The following is a 13,087-nucleotide window of genomic DNA, read 5'->3' as shown; positions in this document are numbered from 1 at the left end:
TAAGGTTTTTAACTATTCTGTAAATACCTGCTAAGATCCAACTTCTTCCCTTTTCCTTTATTTCACACACTCTTTTTCTCTACCTTCTTACAGTGTAAGCCTTGGATTTTTAAAAAATAAAATAAACACTGCCCTATCAGCCTCCACTTGTATATATTTGTGGAAGTTATTTGTTACATCCAGATCTTACAAAAGATCATTAAAAGAATAGTCTTGTAATAGAACAAATGGAAACATTGGTTCATCAAAATCAGAAAAAAGAACTGCAATTATCCAATACAGCCCTCCGCTAATATATGAATTTGTTCTACGATATTTCAAAATGCTTATTTGGTCTCCCCTTGAATACCTCCAGAGATGGAGCACTCCCTACTTACTGTTCGAGTGTATTTAACTGCTGGTGAGCTCTGCTTGTTGGAGACTTTTTCCATACATTAAACTAAGCTTAAATCTGCCTCCCTATAACTCCTTGTAACCCTTGCTATCCCAAAGCTGCAAGAGGAGCCACAGAGTAAGTTCTCTTTCTATTCCACTTGGCCACAATTTAAGTTTCTAAGACACCTACCAGGTCTCATCTACTATTAATATTAAGGTTCCTGTTCTTCGGCCAAGAATAACTGGGTCTGGCTCCCTGGTGGTAAGTGTAAGGAGAGATTAGGAAACTTTCTCATGGACTCACACCTGTGTCCGGCAAGTCTTCAATCTGAGAATTCAAATTCCTGAGCATTGGCTGAATCATTGCATCTTAATGCAATCCTGTTGAAGATCAGAAATACCCAATGATTTGTTTACCTTCAATAGGCTAGTTAGTAGCAGCTAGGAAGAGAATCCAAGCTTCTTATTTTAATACAAGGATTCCTCCCACTATACCTCATCATGAAGCCACCTAATGCTAATTCGGCGTAACCAGTTGGGGGTCTTGTGAACAGTGCTATTGAGGCCCTGGAATAAGCAAGACCCCCATAGACTTAATCCATGCCTGTCTATGGTAACCTGTTTCACACTGGGTTTTGGTAGTCTGTCTCTAGGTCTGGCTCCCCACTGGACCGAGAGGCCCCAAGTACAGGGACAGTCCTTGTCCCTATGCTTGTTTTGCATAGTCAGAATGGTAGGATGGTGTTCCTGGCTCAGCAATGGCACATTGCAAGGCCAGCAGGGAGCCACGCTGCACCGGGCCAGCTCTCAGCTCTGGACCAGTACAGGAACCTCTGCCCTTGTGCTCTTACATGGGGCAAGCAGGGCACAACCTGGATTCCAATTACAGGTACAATATAAATATGTGAGTACATGGTTGTATAGAAAGACACAGAGGAGCGTGGGGGCAAATCCAGTTTCATGAACCAGGGGAATGCTGGTGGGATGGGGCCGTGTGTGGGAAGGCTCCCAGCAGGTGGCAAACTTGAGGATAAAGAAGTAGCTAAATAAACAGGGAGAGGACAGGGTTTTATAACTGGGGACCTGGTGTGCATGCAGGCCCTGAGTGGCCTTGGAAAGTCCCTAATAAGCATCCGGTACAGTAAGCTTAAACATTCAGATCCATGCCCACTCATGAAATTGATTGTACAGTGGAATATGAAATAACCGATTATCCAAAGCAAAGTCAGTCCAAACACCTTGTTTATCTCAGTAGTTTCCTTTAAAAGTGACAGTTTTTCCTGTTATTTTCATTTAGTCATGCATTCATTTATCCAGCAAGTAAAAATTATGCCCCTACTGTGTACACAGCACCTAATCCAGAACTCTGCATTTCCCCTTCCATCAAAAGCAGGTGCGACCTGCCTACCTCAGGGGAGATCACATAGAGGTAAGTTCTAGCAAGGTCCCCGGGTGAGTTATTTTAATTAAAGCCCCAGGAACCAGGAAAAAATTAGCACAGTGGGATCAAATTCAGGCACCACTCAATACTTCAGGATATTTATAGAAAAACAAACACGAAAACAATAAATTCAATATCCTGACTGGCTGCTTTTAAAAGGGTTACTTAGTGCTTTGTTTTCCTGGTATAATTGTTTCTTGTTCTCTTCTTGGAAGAACACTGATGTTGTCCATTTTGACCTTCTCAAAATGGAAACTGCAAACTATGAAAGCCAGAATGAAAAATCCAAGGCCTGGGCATTTCCCAGCTCTCTGACAACACTGATGCCTTCTCAACTCCTTTCATCATAAGAAAGTAGAATAGGGAGGGAGAAGATTCCAAACAGAAAAGGATTCAAGGGCATTGATTTCGAGAAGGCTAAATGATCGGGACTCGAGAAAGAAAAACCTGCACATTTCCTTCTTAGTTTTCCGTCAAGTAGGAACTGGTGCCTGCTCAGCATGGTTCAGAGGCGGAACATCTCAAGGCTTCCAGTCTCCTGCTACTCCAAGTGAGGTTCAGGGACCAGCAGCACAGGCATCTCCTGGGAGCTGGTTAGCAATGCAGAATCTCAGCATCCATCCTGGGCCCCCCGAGTCAGAATCTGCATTTTCACAGGCTCTCTAGGCAATTCACATTCTTAAGCTCTTTAAGTCTCATTTTTCCAATATGTAAAAGAGGGATGATAAAACCTACCTGGCAGATCCATTTAGCCTTAAATAAAATAATTTCTGTATTGAGATCTGGCTTGAACATTTTTATTATCTCCCACTTCCCCCTTCCAGGTGCCCAGCTGTATGCAAACCTCTCTTGGTTTTGACTCAGAACTATAGAGCTAGACGAAGCCCTTCGTGCCACCCCTCTCTGTGTACGGAGCAGGCCAGTGGGACCCAAGTAGAGTAAATGACTTGTCACTGGACATCTCCTGGTTTGAGAGCTCCCGGAGGGCAGGACTTATGTCTTTTTCGTCTTTGTTTCTTTAGCTCTTAGCATGGTGCCTGGGCAGGCAATAGACTCTCAGCATACATCTGTTGAATGAATCAGTCAATCAAGTAATTAACTAATTATGGAGCAGGAACTACAATGCAGAACCCAATAACAGATGGATACACCTGGAAGTAAATTTAACTTCCCTTGAGTTAACTTTTTTAAACAGTTTGAAACAAATTCACACTTGGCTAACAGTAGAGGTCATGGGTTTTTGTTGCAGAGAACATTTCTCCCTTTGAACTAAACATCACCATTATTTTCAATGTCAGGAAACACACAAACTTGAATGCCTGGAAAGTAGGTATGGCCCATTGGTAGCTGGCTTGCCCTACTTAGCTGGGTAGAAGGGCAGAGCTAATGAAAGCACTCTGTCTGGGGAGATGAGCAAGTTTGGGACAAGTACCAGCGGAGGCTAAATGCTGAAAAATACTGCCATCAGAAACGCCACTGTGGGATTGTCTATCCAGCAAGGTGCAGGCAGGGCTGGCAGGTGAAGGCAAGTGGCTCCTGGAGTTACTGCTATGAGGGGGTCTTGCATTACCCACTTTGCGGGAGCCCAGGCCACCTGGCCCACCTGCCTCTCCATGGCAGGCGCATTCAGTCCTCGGTGACAGGCATAGCCCGAGGGAATCCCGAATTTCAACATAGCCCTTTCTTTTTTTTTTTGAGATGGAGTCTCGCTCTGTTGCCCAGGCTGGAGTGCAGTGGCCAGATCTCGGCTCACTGCAAGCTCTGCCTCCCAGGTTCACGCCATTCTCCTGCCTCAGCCTCCCGAGTAGCTGGGACTACAGGCACCCTCCACCTTGCCTGGCTAGTTTTTTTGCATTTTTTTAGTAGAGACGGGGTTTCACCATGTTAGCCAGGATGGTCTCGATCTCCTGACCTCGTGATTCGCCCATCTCGGCCTCCCAAAGTGCTGGGATTACAGGCTTGAGCCACCGCGCCCAGCCCTCAACATAGCCCTTTATACATTAGAGGTGTCTATTAAGCAATACATGAATGGAGAAGCATTCTTTGTGGAGTTCCCTGTCCTTACACATGGTGTTCTGTGGATTCGGTGAGTCACTTCTCTCTGGCAGGGTTTGCTGGAGCCTCTTGTAGCCTCTGGCCATGGGCAAGTCACTGTGTGAATGCGAATGGTCACATTTCTATATAATTCAATTTTTTTTCAACATTTCTAAGTAATAAAAAAGTAATAGCTCATTCACATACATGGGAAAGAAAAACAAAATAATAAGCTTGACAAGAAATGTCTCCTTCTTTCCAAATTTTCCCTTTCTTTTCCCCAGAGACAGCCATTGTTTTCAATGTGCTGTGTATCCTTGCAGAGACAGCCTACAAACACACACACATACCCCTCCCAAACACACACAAGCATATCCACCTGAATGTAAGCCCCATGAGGGCAAGAATTTCTGTTTCTATTGTTCACTTATGCACCCCCAGTTCTGAAAAGAGTAACCAGCATACAGAAAGTGCCCCATAGCCATATGTTGAATGAGTGAATATATACATCCCATGTCTTCCTGAAAATTTCAAATTGCGGTCAATCAAATCCTAGTCCCTCTTTATTTTATCTCCTGTTCAAATGAATCTTCAGTGGGCAGTGGCACTATTTCCTCAACCAAGGAAAGATGATTACTGTTAGTACCTGCATTTCAGGGTTGCCGTGTGGATCAGTGATCACGTGGAAGTGTTTGTGGCTGTCATTTACTGACAGCCTACTCAGCAGAGCCTGCAAATAGAAAGAAGGCTCCTTGGTGGTCCCACAGCATCCTGCCCTACCAATAGCTACCCAACAACTAAAACACACGATTGTGCTTACTGGTCTATTGCTTGCCTCCTTCTATCACAGCATGTGCTTCCTGATAGCAGGCACTGTGTTCATGAGCTCTACATCCCTAGGGCCTTGTATATATTAGATAAGCAAATAAATGATGCTTCTAATGGAAGAAACGGAGGATGAGGGGGAGACAGAATAGGTGGTTCAGAGACATTCATTCTCACCTGTGTGCACATGGGCACATGTACACCCCTGCACTGGCCCCTACGAGCTCACACCAAAGGTTTACATAAAGGAGGAAGATAAAAGCCCCAGTGTCAACAGCTCGATTAAAAATGGTGAATGCACTTGATTGTGAAAACGTGCATGTTTCAACAAAGGTAGGTAATAAGGAAAATCAATAAAACTGTTAGCACTGGCCATTTTCAACTGGATAAAAGAATAAAGTAATTGGTCCTGAAAGACAAACAACTCTAAATTAGGTTAAATGAATGGAAATACCCTTTCTTTTAAGCCAAATCATGAGGACATCAGCAACAATAAATGATTAAATTAGGAGCCATTTTAAGCCAGTATGATCTCAGCTGCAAACAGGAATTTCCAGAAACAATCTTCTTTATAGGACACAGAAATGATACAGAGCAAGACAACAGAGAGAGAACTAGAGGCCATGTGGGACCCACTTCTTGATCTATTAGAAATCCACCTTTCCGATAAGCTTATTTCTTCAACATAACTATGCTTCCTTCAATTATTTTATTAGTAAGACAGGCACACAAGTCAAAAGGAAATATATATCTATGCTCCTGTAATGGCAGAGGGGAAGGAGGCTCTAGTAGTGATCAAAAGAGCTCTGCTCTCCAAACACTCAAGATTCAGTTCTGTTTCTCATCTGCTAATGGTTGGCATTTGGTGTTGTTAACCATGGATGATTCATTTCAGAGGAACTGCTGTGCATCTAGAGGCTGTTTGGAAGGAAATGAGGGTTTCTTGGCTTATGTCTCATCAAGCATCTCAGCAACGTCTCTTTGTGACATTATAAACTCCTTGATGGGGGCTTGGTGCTCACTGTTTTCCAGTTGATCCCCTTGGTCTCATCTGGTGCATATAGTCACTTCTAGGAACAAGAATTTATTCCATCAGGACCAAAAATAGAGCCAAAAATCCCAAGACACAGAGGCTTGCTCCCTGGATCTGAGAATCAGTCACAGGAAGAAGTTATGCTGGGGTGGGGTGTGGTAACGTGGGGTGCATATTGTAAGATCAATGTTGTTGAACATCTGGATTTTGTTATTTTGTTGTTTTCTGGACTCCATGCACTGCCAGGGGATCTGACATGTCCATGCATGTCTAGAGAGTCTGTGTGGTGAACAGGATCAGGATCTCATTGCGTAAGGCACAACATATGAGGGAGCCTGATCAGCACCTTGGAGCTGGTTTCTGGCTTTGAGGTTCCCTGTTTGGGAAGCTGGAAGCTCTCCTTAACCTCTCAAGTGACATTTCTTATTAAAGACTGAACAGAATTTGAAAACAGAAAGTGTGGGAGTATCTGGGCTTGATTGTGGGATACCTCCGAAAGGCTGGAGAGGAAGAGAATGCTGAGGATGGTAGACGGATTGCGATGGGACTCTATGAGGTTGCTAGGTGAGAAAAGAGACCACAAAGACCACGATGGGATGCCTGTACCTGGGCTTGATCTTCTAAATGCCTCAGTGTCAGAGTTGTAAAATGTGCTCTGCCCAGTGTCCCAGACTTGACCAAACTTGACCTAGAACACTCCTTCCCATTGTAGGTCATGGTGGGAGAGAGACTTGACCCAGAAGTCACATCCAGAAGGAACTGCCTTCAATCTTCAGACAGTTTAAACATTTAAGGCATTTCATTTTCTTGTTTGCCTAGCATGAAAATTTCTGCCTGCAACGCTGATGACTGCATTTGTTTGGATGCTCCTAGAGAGCTCACACTGCATCTATTTAACTTATCCCATCTATCCAGCCATCTCCAAAAATAAGAGCTTCAAAGTTGTCTTTGATAATTATGACACGATTCCCTCCACTCACAATGGTCTTTCCACTTCTTCCCTGCCAATCCAGCCTGACTATCCTTTCCTTTCCATCCCAAGGCTTGCCTCATTCTTGACGTTTTCCTGGGTTATTTTGGTCCCGACTTATTCCCACTTGGAGAACTCTTGGTAACACCTAATCAAACACATAATGTCTTGCATTGTTCTCTAATGCTTTCATCCTGCAAGTCTAGGGTGCCTAATTGAATTGCAAGCTCCTTGAAGGCAAAGGGTTTTACACTTCTTGTCAATGCCATCTCCCATTTTCTACTTCCCTCTCCACTTTCCATTCCCCAAACCCAACACAAACACGAAGCTAGGCACATTTGTTGAAATGCATTGGTAGGCTGGAGGCAGTGACTCACACCTGTAATCCCAGCACTTTGGGAGGCCAAAGTGGGTGGGTCACAGGAAGTCAGGAGTTGGAGACCAGCTTGGCCAACATGGCAAAACTCCGTCTCTACTAAAAATACAAAAATTAACTGGGCATGGTGGTACATGCCTGTAGTCCCAGCTCCTCAGGAGGCTGAGGCAGGAGAATCACTTGGAACCCAGGAGGCAAAGGTTGCAGTAGGCCAAGATCCTGCCGACACACCCCAGCCTGGGCGACAGAGCAAGACGCCATCTCAAAAAAAAAAAAAAAAAAAATGAATTGGTAACTACTGGTCATTTGAATGAATGGTTCTTTTTAATTTTCTACTAACTAGAAGACATTGGATTATTAATGTAGAAAGTAGAAGAAAAGAGGTAAAATTCTTATGAATTGAAGCTCCAGTGGGACTCGAATCTGAGAGAACCTGTCGATATGCATCCTGCCCACTGGCTAAGACAGAGTTTCAAGAGAAAAACCCCTTTCACTTTGATTTCAACCCTGGAGGCACTGCTCTAATGTCTGCTATGGACTTGGAGTCTTCAAGTACAAAACTAACATCTCTAACAAGGAGGGAAAGTCAGTAGGAAAAATCACTAACCTGCTGGGATTTGAGCCAGGTCTAGTTTCAGACCAAGACTTAGCTATGGATCCACATTACAGACAACCTGAGAAGGATCCAACCTTGAGCTCGGACCAAAAGAGCTTTTATTTCTAACACAGTGGAAAAGGGATCTGCTTATTTATGAAAGAGACTCTCTGGTCACCTTTGGATTCAAAGCTAAGAACTTTGGCTTTATATTTCTATTAAAAGCTTTCTGAAGAAAAGAACTAAAATAAAAAGATCAAACGAGGGGTGGGGTGGGGAATCACTGCCATGTGGCAAACTCATTATTGGGGTCATGATTGGAAGCAGGACCTGGATTGTGGCCCAGCAGGGTCTCATAATCAGCCTTTTGGCCTGGAGCACATCATCTGACCTCTCAATTTCACCATCTCCCACATGGAGGTAATACCGCTGGGAACTTGGTAAAGCTAAGAGCTCTACACACATGTTATTATTTCAGAACCAAGCAAAGCTGGTTTGATCACGTCTGTCTGTGCAACTTGAAAAAAGTCCAGAAGAGGTTGCAAAGATGAGTTAAGATTTCTAAAATATCCCTTCTGAAAGGTTAAGGGATTTGATTGATTCAGCCTGAAAAAAGAGATATTGAATAACTGTCTTCAAATATTTAAAGGCCTTTTACCCAGGTGCTGGTGAGAAGATGTGGACCACATGTTCTGGTCCACACTAAGCAGGGATGGGACAAACCCAGGCTCTGACAAGGAGAAGCCTCTAGCATTAAGGGCCATGGAATGCAAATGAGTGGCTCAGGGATGCTAGAGAATGTCCTTCCAGGAATTACTTTACTTGGGAGAGGATGAGGAATAAATAGAGTGACAACAGGCAAAACCGAGGTAAGGCCTGAACTCTGCAGAAAGCAGTCTCACAGTCCCTGCCAGATAGATTACTCTGTTAAGTCCTCTTTGGTACCTTGCTCTGTTCTTGGCCCTTGTGAACATGTCCCACCCCAGCGTCAGAAACCTGCCCTCGAACAGTTTCCCTGAATATCCTGCCTGATGCTCCTTCATGGGCACTGGGTAGAGCTATGCCAACCTCTCTGCCCTCAGGTCTCCAAGGCTTCATGGTATTTACTGAGCATCTCTTACATGCAAGGGCACTGTACTAAAGCACTGTTCTTATGACAATCCTGGCCTAGCACCTACCATAGGTACCATTATCCCTGTGTTGTAGGTGAGAAATCTGAGACTCTAAGCTACTAAACACTAGAGCCAGGATTTCAATCCAAGTCTGCGGGGCTCCTAAGGCTGTGCTCTTTCTCCTTTATCTGTTGAGTCCCACAGAGGAGACTGAGCACTTCCAGCCTGTGGCTGCAGAAAGATACAGGGTGCCTCCTGTTCTGTGCTCTTCTGCTTCCACAATGTGCAATCCCTCCAGAACTTGACTTTTCTGCATGATGTGTGATGTATGTGTGGCAAAAATCATTCCTATTCCTTTGTATCCTCTGTATTTTGTTGGAGAAACAGTTTGGTGGTCCAAACATACCAACGAGGTGTACTTGTCATTGCTATTGTTGGTTTAGATGCTGAAGAACTCTCCCAGGTGAGCATGACACCTGGATGCAAGGCATGGGAAGAAGAACCTATCACTCCCCAGGTCAGGTCCCGACCATCTCTCATCTGCAAGCCTGTGAATCGTGGGACATTGCCATATTATTAAAAAGAATAAGAAATAATATGCAAATTACATCATATCAAAGGAAGAAATACTAACAAATGGGCACAGCAGGAAACCATCATTTGCACAGGTGAGAATTACATTGCTGTCTTACGCTTCTGTTACCTGGGCTAATTATGCTTTGATTTAAGCATCTGGAGAGCCTGGCGTGCCATGCTTACCAGAACCCCTGTGATTATTACTTGCGATGTAAGTAAAACACGGACTGAGACTGGAGCTTCCCATAAGAGCATTTTGAGCAGGTTTGCTACTTGGTATAATGTAGGTAAAGTGCCTAGCACCATACCTGTCGAAACGAGTCCATTTCTTGCAACTCCTTTTTTCTGTACATATTAGCCAGCCCTCAGTCCAGAGCTCTGACAGATGTCTATTCAAATTGTACCAAAGGATAAAATCACATGGCCGGAAATGACCTTAACTGTCATCCAGCCTGACCCCCTTGCATCTGGGGTTAGGATGCCTGGTTTAGCCAAAACACACACTGGTCAGATTCCATTATAGTGAACTGCACAGGACATGCAAGCAGTGGAATTTTATTAGACAGTTAGAAATCACATTAGCTCCAGCTCTAGCAGACGTAAACGCCCAAGCTTTCTAACAGCATGTGAGCAAGGAAAAGAATCCTTCAGCGCATCCTAGAAGAAGGGGGTGTAGTCACACCATCTCACCCCCACACCTCTCTCTGAGTTCCTTGGAATTTGCATGTGTTGTAAACTTTGTGCAATTCCCATGAATGTATTTTTTTCCATTGATGGGGCTGCAGCATTTGAGAGATGAGAGCTGAAGGGATGCTTGATGGCAGAATAATGGAGTGGTGAAACTTCAGCTGTGCCTCATTTCAACTCTTTCCCTTTCACAGACTGCAGAGTTAGGTATTTTCACTAAAAAAAAAAAAATACTTAGACAAGAATCTGTGAAAGTCTACAGTCTGTCAATCCAGGAGGGTGGCTGTGACAACTTGCTTCACCCCAGACCCATCTCACATGGTTTAGGTATGAAATGTCATGGTTTCTCATTCTCTAGGGCCTCCCCTTGCCCTCCCAACTCTTCCAAAACCCCCTCCAGGCTAGGAGCCCTCACAGTCCCAGGAACAGGACGGGAGAACAGACATGTATAACACAAACAACAAGAGCAGCTTCTCAGAACGGATTACTGAAGGTCCTACCCACCATCTAAAGAAAGGATCCCAAGTCCAAGAACAGTAATTAAAAAAAAAAAAAAAAAAGACTAGAAAAACGTCTTCTTTTCTTCAGAGCAACACATGCTAGCACTTTACAGACTCTGGCATGTGTCAGCATTTCTGAAGTAAACTCTATTTTCTTTAGATGAAAGAGATTTAAAAAATAGACTCAGAATTTAGCCCAATGGAAATTGCTTTGGCTATTCACATGCAATAAGCTGTGGAAGCAAGCAGAAAAAAATCAATTGCTTCTGATTTATTTATTCATTCATTTGTCCATCTCCTTTCCCTCTAATGTAAAAAAGGATGTCTTCTATAATTTTGCAAGTCATTTATCTTTTCAAAGAAAGAGAAAATAGTCCCAGCCTCCCATTGGTTGCTCAGCATCTTGGCACAGGAAATACATATTTAATTAATTATCATATTGCACACAGATTATGTAAGGAAAAAAGGGGATTGATTTTGCCCATCAAATGTTTCGCCAGTGTCTAGAATCAGGAGGCCACACTGCAAAACCTTAAGTCGAGTCTGGTGAATTTGGATCACTTGCTATGTTAAAAGCAAAGGACAAGGCTTCACCTCACTGCTTGCTCTAATTCTTAAGTGGGGTGGTGGGCACACTGGTGCTCATTTAATTTGTCTTTAAGCCCTTTTGTAGTTCTTAAATATTTCATATGAAATATTGTTAAATCCTCAAATCTTCTACAACAGGTTCTATTCTGGGCGATTCAGAGCTGAGAGCAGAGAAGGGAAGTTGGAAATGCCAAAATGTAATTGCAATAAAGAGCAGGAAATGTAAGCAACCAATTTTGGAAGGCTGTTTAAAGTTTTAAATCTATGCCAAATAATTGAGATCTATTAAAAGAGGGCTTAATTCTATTATAATCCCCATATATACACAATTATTGAATTCTTCCGAATACCTGTTGAGATTGGGTGATAAATTAGCCGAATGGAAATCATCAGGCACCACTGTTAAGCACATCATTTGACTAACTGAATATATAATCCTGCCTTCTATCACTGAGCTTTAAACTACAGTGTGTGGGATTGTGACTTTGAGCTTGTGATCCCCAGTATTCTGGGGAGATGTTGTGAGAGGCCCAAGTGTTCCAGGCAGGAGAGCTGAGAGAGCTGAGTGTCCATCTTTCCCTTTGGGACACAGTCCCCAAACACGGCTTGTTTCTCACTGCCAAGAGGAACTACACATTGTCTTCCAATATCCCTGCCATGGCATTAAAGCCAACTGTTCTGTCCCCCTGCCCACAGATGGAGGAGCAGTAGAGAAAAGATGGCCACAATAACTACATTTCAGTCTGAATTCCAAATCTTTCTTAGAGCATAAGTCGGTTATATCTCCTTGTTCCCATTTGGATAAGGTTTTATTTTCTAGGCTTCCCTTCTTCCCTTGACTGCTCAGTCCTCAACACCCAGCAAGTGCTTCAAAGGTCTTAAGTGTATTAAGTGAGCAAAGAAAGGATTGAAAGAAGAAGGTGTAAGAGGAAGAGGGTGTAATACGTCATCGAATCAGTCAGTGGGGAGCAGATGTTCCCCCACCCCCCATTATTTCTCTTTAAGAGCAGAGCTTTTGCCTGTGTAAAGAACTGGTAAAAGAAGTCCCACTTCTATCGAAGCTCTAAAGAAGATTCTGAAGTTTGTCACCTTATTTGTTTCATTTGTGGATGCCGTTAGACCAACTAGTTTTACTTCCTTCCCACCACACACACACAAACCCCACGCAAGCCTCCTGGGAGAGGCTGCCCCGCCGCTGAAGCCTGCCTTGCACACAGCATGCAAAAACGCCCGTTTTATTGGCCTCACGTGGTAAGTCCAAAATCTTCCCTCTGCTCCACCAAAGTTAACAGATGGCTGATCCCTTTTGGTACACAGGCGTAAGCATCTTCAAAATAACCTTTTCCTTTAAAGGATGCCAATTAATTAAATGTCACTATAATGTGTCCTGGCCAAGGAGGGAAAGAAGAGACCCAGAAGGCAAAGGGCCAGTGGAAGAGAACAGGGATGAGAGGTCACACTCTCCTACCTTCACCCGACGACCCTGAGAGATCGATGATCACATACACTCTTCCTTCTGGCTCCAGATCAATCTGCAATTAAGAAAATGACAGTGACTCTGTTAGTGCATCGTGTGGACAACCTGAGAGTTCTACAACATTTCTACCCCAAACTGCTAAAACCTAGAGACACAGCTCCATGTAATTCACCTACCTACAATGTGTTGAGTGCTAGGTGAATTAGGAATGAAAGAGAATCAACATTTACTGAATGCCTACTGTGTTCCAGATGCAGACCTGGGAGGTCTGATGCATACTCCAAAGGTAGCACCATCCCAGTGGTTCTCAACTGGGGGCAATTTTGCTCCACAGGGGACACTTGGCAAACATCTGGAGGCAGTTTTGTCACGATTGGAGAGAGACAGTGCTGCTCCTGGCAGCTAGTGGGTGGAAGCCAGAGATGCTGTTAAACGTTCTACAGTGCACAAGATGACCCCTCGCAGCAAGGAATCATTCAGCCCCAAATGTCATCAATG

General features: G+C 43.8%; 1 protein-coding gene across 1 annotated transcript in view; it reads right to left on the bottom strand.

The window, feature by feature from the left end:
* PRKCE (protein kinase C, epsilon) overlaps nt 1–12,641 on the bottom strand; it is a 362,682-nt gene extending 350,041 nt beyond the window's left edge. Inside the window, exon 1 of the mRNA XM_011965747.1 lies at nt 12,581–12,641. The gene's annotated coding sequence lies outside the window, so the exon portion shown is untranslated. The remainder of the gene's footprint in view (nt 1–12,580) is intronic.
* Between the last annotated feature and the right edge of the window lie 446 nt (nt 12,642–13,087).

This window comes from Mandrillus leucophaeus, unplaced genomic scaffold, assembly GCF_000951045.1.
Source record: "Mandrillus leucophaeus isolate KB7577 unplaced genomic scaffold, Mleu.le_1.0 Scaffold736, whole genome shotgun sequence".
Lineage (NCBI taxonomy): Eukaryota > Metazoa > Chordata > Mammalia > Primates > Cercopithecidae > Mandrillus > Mandrillus leucophaeus.
This window is presented reverse-complemented; position numbering and strand designations above follow the sequence as displayed.